Source organism: Myodes glareolus, chromosome 24, assembly GCF_982192425.1.
Source record: "Myodes glareolus chromosome 24, mMyoGla1.1, whole genome shotgun sequence".
Taxonomy (NCBI): Eukaryota; Metazoa; Chordata; class Mammalia; order Rodentia; family Cricetidae; genus Myodes; species Myodes glareolus.
In genome coordinates this window covers 5,740,606-5,751,545 of record NC_142049.1, presented here as the reverse complement: position 1 = coordinate 5,751,545, position 10,940 = coordinate 5,740,606, and the positions used below count along the sequence as shown (strand labels likewise).

General features: G+C 36.3%; 1 long non-coding RNA gene across 1 annotated transcript in view; it reads left to right on the top strand.

The window, feature by feature from the left end:
• The window catches only part of LOC146889862 (uncharacterized), a 507,294-nt gene that overhangs the window by 208,260 nt on the left and 288,094 nt on the right, over nt 1-10,940 (top strand). The window lies entirely within an intron of this gene.

The window sequence follows — 10,940 nt, the reverse complement described above, 5'->3', positions numbered from 1 at the left end:
TTCTAAAATGCCAGCGCATGCACTAGGGATAGGTCCTGCTCCCACTGCCAGGGGCCACTCAAGCAACCAAGCTACACAACTGTTTCCCACAGGCAGAGGCCTAGTCAGTCTACAGTTGTTGAGTTTCCACAAGTTTGGTTCAGCTCTCTCTTTATATTTCTTTATCATGATCTTGACCCTTGTTGTTCAGATAATCCCTCTCTTCAACTGGACTTTCAGAGCTCTGCCTGGTGCTTGACTGTGTATCTCTGCATCTGCTTCCATCAGTTACTGCATAAAGGTTCTATGATGACAGTTGGGGTGGTCACCAATGTCATTACAGGGCAAGGCCAGGTCAGGCACCCTTTCCACTATGGCTAGGGGTCTTAGCTGGGGTCCTCCTTGTAGATCCTGGGAATTTCTCTACCACCAGGTATTTCCCTAACCCCATAATGGCTCCCTTTATCAAGATATCGTTTTCATTGCTCTTCCACTCTGCCCCTCCCCCACCCAACTCAAACATCCCAACCCCCACGTTCTCCTCCCCCAACCCATCCCCTCTGCTGCCTCCTTCCAGTTTACCAAGGAGTTATCATCTATTTCCCCTCCCTGGTAAGAGTCATCATTTCCTGTGATAGATTCAGTTATTTGTAGGTTTTATCTGATATCATTCTTGTCTCCTACTCACTCTGGATCCCCTGCCCCACTCCTGACCGGCGGCTGAAACCGAGGCCAGCCTGTCACTGCGGGGTCATTTTTTTTAGTTGCTGTGAGATTGGATTAAATGCAAGGAGGAAGCTTTAATTAGGACTTGCAGCTCACATGTTCTGCTGCAGATGCGACAATTTCATGAAGAAAGCAGCAGGAATTCATGAGAAAGCAAAGAAATATGGCAACGTTAAAGACGGGATCCGGAGGAGGCGGTGGAGCACAGCACTGACATTTCCAGCTGAAAGACAGAATCCCTGTTAGCCCACTGAACAACAGGTGAACCTTACCTGTAGCTTCGATGGCTTCTTTTCACTTCTGTTTTCTTTTCAATAAAAACGCTGATTCATTTTTGCCTCTTTTTCAAAATAGACGGAATCATGGCAGTGTGTAACATGTAAGTTTGGTTGTCTTCTAGAATACTCATAGCCACTTTTTATTGAATACTCACTCTGCACCAAGCAGTATGTATAGTAAAGAATTTACAGTAGTTTTGTGCATGGTTCTTCTAAATGTAAGAGAAATATTGCCATATTATTTTGTCATTACATGGATTTAAAAAACTGATGTAGGCACAAGACAACACATTTCTTGATGCTGAAACCAGGTTTTAGGTAAGGACTTGGCTACATTTTTGTAACTCAGGACCTAACTAAAAAAACCATCAGAGGAATGGAAGTTTGGGTGTTAATCTGGGTACCTCTCCAGTTGCAAGGTCTTCTCATTTGAAGCATTGCTCTACAGAATGTGATGGGCACCATCTGTAAGTATTTGCAGTTATTTGAGCGACAAACATGCTCACTGTCTATCTGTCTAGTTCAATTGTCAAATTAATCTGATGCTTTGGCAATCACCTTTAATTTATTTTTTATCTTAACAACATTTGCAAACATTTTTGTCATCAGTTATAATATGATCCCATTTATGTTCCCTTTTCAGTTTTACATATTATGCCCATTTTCTTCCAAGAATTCCTTCCTGACAAGTAAAATTCAATAAAAAAATGATCCACTATAGAAATCTTGTTTTATGTTTTAGGGGTAAGAACTATTAGATCTACAAACACGATAATCTAGATCATATGATTTAGGATCAGGTAATCTCCTCTTTGGCAACCTACATCTTGGAAGATACATCAGACATGAATTAGTGTGCTTCTTGAGAGTCTAGAATCAAACTAATTAATTGAATTTTTACTTATGTTTGCCACAAGAGAGGGAGTCAGTCACTGGTATAATTGGTACTCCACATCTTGGAAGATTGTACTTATGACATAAAGTAGTGCCATTCAAGTCTGTACCAAGTCTTCCAAAATCCTTCCTACCATTCCGATCTTCCAAGAAGTTCAAAGTGACAGTAAAAACTTAATACCCATGAGTAAAACTATTGCTTACACAGTTTGATTATTATTTTTGAAACAAAGATGCAGTTGGATGTCTTGACTCTGTATATGACTGTACACCGCATGTGTACTTGATACTGAAGAGAAGAATTATATGCTCATTTTCTACCCATTTATAGTATGAAATCTCTACAATTAATCTTTGCATATATGTGTGTATGTACAGATGTATGCATATAGAATTATCCATGTTGATACTAGATAGGAAAACTGGCTTCCAGAAACAAGAATCTAGTTTAGGAAATTTATCATTAAAATCCTTTGGCCTTTTTATTGTATGAAATTCGTTATCATCCATGTGTAAATTATAAAATTAGATCTGCTAGGAAATTTTAAGATATAAAGATGATGATTATATTGGGGTGTGTGTGCATGTTTGTGTATGTGTATGTCTGTGTGTGTTGTGTGCATGTATGTACATATATCTGTAACCATAACTTTATGAATGGATATATGCATATATATATGAATACATACAAATATTAATTTAAGATTTTAATATATTGCATTGTGGGAACTGATCACACACAAAAAAATTGATTTTTTTTGTCTTTAATTTGGGGCCTTGATGTCAATATTGCAGACAATTGACAGGATTATATACACAGGAAGTGGTGGTGTATGGAAAATCTGGAAACTTCAAGATCTTTTTTTTATATCTATTAACAATTTAAAATTTCTACTTTAAAGTTTGGGCTTATTCTAAAAAGGAAGAGGTTGGGACTCAAAATAAAACAAATTATATGGCTGCCCTCAAAAGCAGAAATTGAAGAAAGAAGTACAATAGATAATTGAAATTCTGTGGACCTGACTGTTCATTTACCACACCAGGTTAGGTCTGCTTGAAGATTAGTCACAGGTCCAGAAGATCCAGACAACCTAGGGCTGGACAGTGGCCCTCTAAAGACAAAAGTCAAACTCTTGCAACGTAATTCCTTCCTTACATCTTTTCTGAAAAATATAGCCAACAGGAGTTACCAACAAAATGCAGCCTAGCCAAGCAGGGCAACACAAATAAAGAAAAATATGAGAAATTTATACATGGCTGAGATTATGCAATATGAATCCGTGTTGTCATATTTAGTGTCAAAATCTGTTTTGAAGCCACTGTCATGTTTTCATTGTATTCCAGACATTATAAATCTATGATAAAAATCTGAAAAGCATTATTTTAAAAATAATCCTATTAATTCTTACACCAAGGCCAATTTTATAAATCAGTGCCATAAAGATTAACATCCTTGAGAATTCACAGTACAATAAAACAATCCATTCCTGTGCTTAGTTTATAGCATTTTTCCTTAATATATATGCATTAAAAATTAATATAAAAATAAGTACAGCAAAATGTTCATCATTTTCCACATTGATATTTTTTAACTTCCCTTCACTATTCATACAGTTTTCTAAACAATTTAACTGTGACAAAAAAATTAATGTCACAATTTTTAAAAAAAGATAAACAAAGTAAATTAGCGAATTCACTAGTGTTCCAATCTCCAGATTTGACAACAAAGGTTTCATTGAATGATGCAGTAGCAACACAACTTATAATGGGATTTGTCAGTAAGAATAATCCCATGATGTGTGAAAATTGACCTCCTTGGCAAGAGCGTGAAGTCACTTAAGCCTAAATTTGGTTGGGCCCCCTTACTTGTGTCTGTTGTCTCAACAGAGTGATTTCTGAACTCCTCTTTGCTTCTGTAGACTCATATACTACACGGAAAGAGAAGCTGTTAGTTCTGAGTCTGCTGCCAAAGTCCTTTTTTCATTCAGCCTGCTCACCACCTAATTGTGTTTTCTGAGAAGGATTGAAAAGGCTAACAATGTGGTTAAAATGCAGACTGTTCTTTTAACCTGTATTTATGAGAAAATAACATGGAGTGAATTGATCATGAGCTTTGAGGTAAGAGAAAATGGTACAAATGTGTCAACTGCTATGTGAAGTTAACAGCATCGATAACTCAAGACTTCTCTCATAGTTAACAGGGCATATTAAGGTGGTTCAGATGGGATTCTAAAAAATATCTTGTGAATTTGAACATAAAATAATAATTAAATATATAGAACAGGATCAGCATCATCACCTCCTATTTTTTTTTAAATCTTACCTGAAATGTTAGCATACTGTCTATTTCAATGTTCTTCTTGAAGTAAGTAAGTAAAGACACTGAGTCATTATTTACAAAGAAATATCTAGAGAAACATCTAGAAATATCTAGGAACAAACAAATACTTGAATGTTATTATTATCTCATGCCTCCAAAAGTATATTATTGAATGAAATCATTTCCACATTTTTGTAACATTCCTTAAAAGGAATCTGGTAAACCAACATATGGTGAGTAAGATATAAAGAATTAATGTGGAGTGAAAGATTATGCAAAACTGACAAAGAGAAACAAAAAAACTACATGTCATTATAGGTACAGTTGGGATTGGGACAGGGTGGCACGCCGTACATTAAATATGCATTGAAAACACTGATGCCATGTCTGATCGTTGGAATGTGGGGTTGTTAGGGTTTTTGTTGCCAACTTGATATAATCTAAAATTATTTGGGAAGTAGCATTCAACCATTGATAAAATGTCTTCATTGGATTCACATATGCAAGTCAGTAGGGCATTTTTTGGATTGATTTTGAAGGCAGGCAGGACCAGCACACTGGGAGTCAAGTCACCTCTGGAAAGATGGTGCTAAAACACACACACACACACACACACACACACACACACACACACACACACACTGAACAAACCATGGGAAACTGGCCAATAAACAGCTTTCCTCCAACTCTCTGTTTGCAGGTTCTTACCTTCTTGCCTTGACTTCCCTTGGTAATGGGTAGGACAGAGTTGTAAACTGAAGCCAACTCTTTCCTTCCCAAGTTCCTTTGGGTCACAGTGATAGACATAATAAGACAAGTACAGTTAGAGGCTTAAGAAACGCATAAGGAGAAGCCACCTACACTTACGGTTTTGGAGTTATCTAGAGTTTCTACAGAAGCTACAGCAGCTTCTGTGCTCCGTGGAATGTGAAAGGGACCAAGTATACAGAATTAAGCTTTGCTATCCTTGATCATCAATACACTTATTAAAAACCAAGTCTCCAGGATTGAGAAATTGAAATATGAGAAATATTGTGTCTTTCTCCTCAAGGAAAATAATAATTTTATAATTAACTACTAACCAAGTGTTTATTATAGTTCAAAATCAGGAGAGGACAATAATTTAAGAAAGGGTTAGATGAAGAACCTTAAGGGAGGCACCCAGACTTCACCATTATGGTCATGAAGGTGGTTTTCTAATAAAGGAGACTGCAGAATAGTGGAATGGAAGAAATGAGGCTTGGGCAAATTCTGTAGCATTGGAGCATTTGGCAAATGGAAAGTAGAGAGACAGGAATGTTCATTGGAAAAGTATGAAGAATGTATTTCAGTTTGGAGCGTGTAAATTGGATCATGTGACATGTAGAAAGTTGAACTCCATGAAATTGTCATTTTTTATGGTCAAATGGTGTAATTTGAGCAATGTATTCTATGTTTGTGTGTGTGCACGCATGCATGTGTATATGCATGTGTGTGTATGTGTGTGTGTGTGTGTGTGTGTATATACGCTTCCTTTAACACTTCAGAATTCTCTCCCAAGAGAGAGTGGAGAGGTAGAGAGAATGTGGACTTCAGCATGAGATTTACATAATTAGATCCCAATCTTATTATTTACCATGGTGAAAATAATTAAACATTTCAGAAGTTGGTACGATTAATTAAAATTAGCAATTATAACAGCATGTTTTATAAAAAAACAAGTGAGATAATCATAAATAACTGGGCAAAGGGGGACTTCTTTACTAAAAATTATCTCAATTTTCAAAGTTAATTGTCAAAGTTTTCCATAGAAACAGACTTATCAGAGTTTTAGGACAACATCTGCAGTATGTCCTTTGACCGCTCCTGTTCTTCTCCTCCTGGCAGCATTCCTAACTGCAGGCTCTCACCACAGCTGTGATGGGACCTAAAGTTTCAGGGCCCCTGACTGCTGCGTATGTTTGAAGTATTTCCTTTGTATTTAATGATCTTGCTAGAAAGTTTGCAACTTCAGCTTTCTACTTTAAGTTCCCAGTAGCTTCTACTTGCAATTAACTATTCTAAACTATGCAGGCTAAAGGTCAATTATTCTTCAGCATGGTCCTTACTTATGCTACTGTTTATAATACACCAATAAAATTTATTTTGGTGACAATTGTGGATGTAACACTTAAAGGGGGATTGGAGCCATCTGAGAGTTCTCAGAATATTTTTCTGTCAAAGTTGTGAAATTGCAGGTCACAAATGGGATTTAAGTTTGTGGAAGAGACAGGTGTCAACACTTTTAACGCAACACAGACCAGAAGGCTGGACTTAATTATGTATTAATTTTCAATTATGAAGCTCTTATATATGCTCACTGTGGCTATTAACACATGAAGGTTCTATTCAGAAGGCTCGCTGTAACTTTCCCATTCTATTCTCTATAAACTAAAAGACCAAAGATGCAATGTAGTATCTTTAACAGTAACAATGGTGTTGTCAAACAGTTAATACAATAACCATCAACAAAGACCTGTTCACATACACTATCTTCGTAGAAACACTATGCCTCAGAATAAAGCCAAGTTCTGTATCTTAGCGGTATCTATCAAAAAGAAATAATATATATGCCTGCTGTCTCCACAGTGAGTGGAGAAGAGCACTTATAAGTCTTTATTAGCAATACAACTAGCTCCATTAATAAATCTCAATTCATCAATATTGCAATATCTGAACAATAAGGACAAGAACCCTTTTTTCATGGTTATTACACAAATGGGAATTAGCATGTTGAGAGGCAGAAGGAAACTGTTCCAAGTGATTAGTAGGGTGCAAAGATGAAAGACTACATTATATTAGGGAAAGCGATGGTCTGCACATTTTTAAGTGTTCAGTTATGTAATATTAGCTAGTAGAACCATTTAGCAGGGACTAACTATTTATATCCTCAGCGTTGTTTTGATTTGCATTTCTTTTATAGATGTATGTCAAAAAAAACACTTATGATAAACTCCAAGAAAAAGAATATGCTTAAGAAAATAAAATAAATTATGCATATATGCATATGTATATATGGAGGGAGGCAGTGTGGTTTGTGGAAGCCTCACTACTTCATTTTATTTGTACATAGTATTAGGAGGTAGAAAGGTACTTTTATATATCAGAGTAAGAAAAGGCTAGGTCACATTAGTTCAAGATCTGACTATAAAAGACACTATGAAAGAATATGAAAATAAACTCCCTTATTCATGTCAAATCTCTTTAAAAATCTGTAGAAAAATTGAGTCAGTGATTTAGACATTTATCTACATGTAATTCAGCTAAATACATGTAAAGTATTTCAAATATCTTGGGGATCAAATGTGTGTATCTGTTTTTATTGGGCATTAGATGTTGTAAAGTCCAAAGACACAAGGAAAATTTTATTTTCTTAAGCATATTATTTTTCTCAGAGTTGACATAAGTGGTTTTTCTGACATAAATCTATAAAGGAAATGCAAATCAAAACAACCCTGAGATATCATCTTATGCCTGTCAGAATGGCTAAGATCAAAAACACTAAGGATGGCTAATGCTGGAGAAGATGGGGAATAAGGGAAACAGTCCTCCATTGCTGGTGTGACTACAAACTTGTCCAGCTGCTTTGGAAATCAGTATCAGTTTTCAGAAAATTGGGAATCAATCTACCTCAAAACCCAGCAATACCAATCTTGAGCATATGCACAAAGGATGCACACTCATACAACAAGGACATTTGCTCAACTATGTTCTTGGCAGCATTATTCATAACAGCTAAAAATTGGAAACAACCTAAGCGCCTCTCAACCAAAGAAGGAGTAAGGAAAATTTGGTACATTTGCACAATGGAGTACTACTCAGTGGTAGAAAACAATGACCTGAAATTTGCAGGTAAATGGACGGAACTTAAAAAGCCATCCTGAGTGAGGTAACCCAGACCGAGAAAGCCAAACGTGGTATGTACTCACTCATAAAGTGGATATTAGACATAAAGCAAAGGATGACCTGCCTACAGTCCCAATCCCAGAGAAGCCAAGAAACAAGAAGGACCTTAAGAGAAACATACATGGATCCCCCTGGAAAGGGGAAATAGGCAATATCTCCTGAGTAAACCGGGAATGTGTGGGAACAGGAGGGCAGAAGGGAAGGGAGGGGTGGAGAATGGGAGGTTGGAGGGGAACATGATGGATTGGGAAGGTCAAGTTGGGGGAAGGACAGAAAGGGAGAGCAAGAAAAGAGATATCTTGACAGAGGGAACCATTAGGCTGAGTGAGAAACCCGGCAAGGAAATTCCCAGGAATCTACAAGGATGAAACCAGCTAAGCAACTAATAGTGGAGAGGGTGCCTTATCTGTCCTTCTCCTGCAAGTATATTGATGATTACCTTAATTATCATCCTAGAACCTTCATCCAGTAATTGATGAAAGCAGATGCAGAGATCCGCAGGTGAGCACTGGGTCAAGTTCCTGGATTGCAGTCATAGAGAGGGAGTAGTGGTAATATGAGCAAAGGGGTCAAGACCATGATGGGGAAAATCAACAGAAACAGCTGACCCAAGCAAGTGGGGACTTGCTGACTCCAGACTGATGTCTGGGAAGCTTGGCTAGGATAAAACTAGGCCCTCTCAATGTGGGTGACAGTTATCTTTGGCAGTTTGTGGGCACTAGCCATGAAACCAGCATTTATCCCCACATGTACTATCTTTTCCTATGGTGGGACATTTTGCTCAGCTTAAATTCAGGGAGGAAGGCCTTGGTTCTGTCTCAGGTGTCAGATGTGACACATGCTGTAGACTCCCCACGGGAAGTCTTACCCTCTCTGAGGAATGGAAGTAGACTGGGGTAGGGGGAAGGTAGAAAAGTAGGAGGAGGGGAGGAAGCAGGAACTGAGATTGGTATGTAAAATTAAAAAAAGATTTCTTTAAAAGATAAAATTAAACTAAAATTAAAAAAGAAAACAATAGTCACATGTTATAGCTATTCTTAGCAACATTTGATGTAAGTGAACATGAATAGATCTATCTTTTCTAACTACCTTTTCTGTCTTTTCCTCTGAAGAGCAAAATTCTTTCTATAACAACTCAAATATAGATGCTTCAAAGTTATTAGTGTTATTAGTGTTATTATTATTGAAGATAATTCTAACCAATGTACAAGAGAATAGTCTAAAAGTCATTGAGTCTGATTTTTGGGAGTCTGACAGTTGAATTTATTGTAAGAGAATTCTAAAATAACTAGATTATTTGTATTTAGTTTTCTGGAACATTCAGTGAGACACTCAAAAGTTAAAATTTATTAGTAATCTAGAGAGTGGCCTCCTTCTAAGTCATGAGTCCTTGTTAAGCACCAGTAATTAATACTTGTTCTAGGCAGAGGAATTTCAACCAAACATGTCTCTTAGAAATGAAGACTTGACAGATTAGATAAAGAGAATTTTGTTTATCTTTAATATAACATAATAAGTTGGCACACTCTGTTACTTCTGGAAAAACTCCAGAAAATGATATCATATTTTAGAGAAATATTTTAGCACAGATTAAGGACTTTTATTCTCCACACTTATTTTTCAGTATCTCTCAAGTATCTTGAGTAGAACATTAGGAAAATGCAAACAAGTCTGAGAAGTTTCCCTTCCTGGTGACTCAATGCTATGACAGACACAAAATATGATGCAGGCTTGAAGGCTATAGTTAAAACTAAGAAGAGATCATTTGTTGAAATGGTCTGGTGGTCTAACGTTCATGAAATCTGTCAATATAGATGGTCAGTGGCTCATTCTTATTCCTATTATAGTACATGTTTTATGAGGGACTTTTAAAAATGCCTTTATTTATGTATAATAAAACAGGAAAAATTACTAATAGAAACCAAGCAAACTACTTTTTATGCTGTACTTAATTTTTCTATTACTTTCATAATTGAGGTCACTTAAGATTCATTTCAAATTGGTCAGCAGAGGAAAATAGAAAATAAAAGCTACTGCCGTCACATGCAGCATTTAGAGAGTATGCTAAGCTTTTATAATTCATTAATTAAGGGATGCTCAACATTGAATTATAGTACTAGTCAGTATGCCAAGATGGCTCATTAAAGTCCAAATTTTATTATATATTACATGCTTTATGCTTTTCACACAAACTTATTACACCACTCAGATAAGGTGATCTCCAAAAGCACATTAGACTAATGTTCCTGAAACTCTGGCTAATGTAAGTTTTATTGGATCAATGTAGCCAAAAAAAGGTCACATAATGATTTTTTCTGATAATGATTTACTAAAAGAAAAATGTATTTAATGACTTATTGTTAAATGTTTGACCTTGTAACAACCACTAAGTCATTGAGATTATAGATATCCAATTTCCACAAAGAGAACGTAGAATTATATAGTTTTACACTAGAGTTTTTAATATTTTAATTTTCCAGAAGAAGAGAGAGGAAAAAACAGAATTGAATGCTTATCTTCTTCCTGATTGTGAGGCAAAAGTTTAACCTTTCTTGCCTCACAAAAACTCTTGAAGATTACATCATTCTAGATTTCCAGAAACTTAGATATGTCATGTAACTAGGCCAGTAACCCAACTACATTTATGCAAATTTCAAATTTAGACCCTGTCAGAGTCCAGCCTCAATGAGGTTAGCACGCTCCAGGGTAGAAGTGTGAGAATTATAACTATTAAGCAAAAGAAACAGAGACATGAGAGAAATAAAAGACAGAAGCGCAGAACAGCACTGGGAGAGAATTTCAGTAAATACTGAAATCAC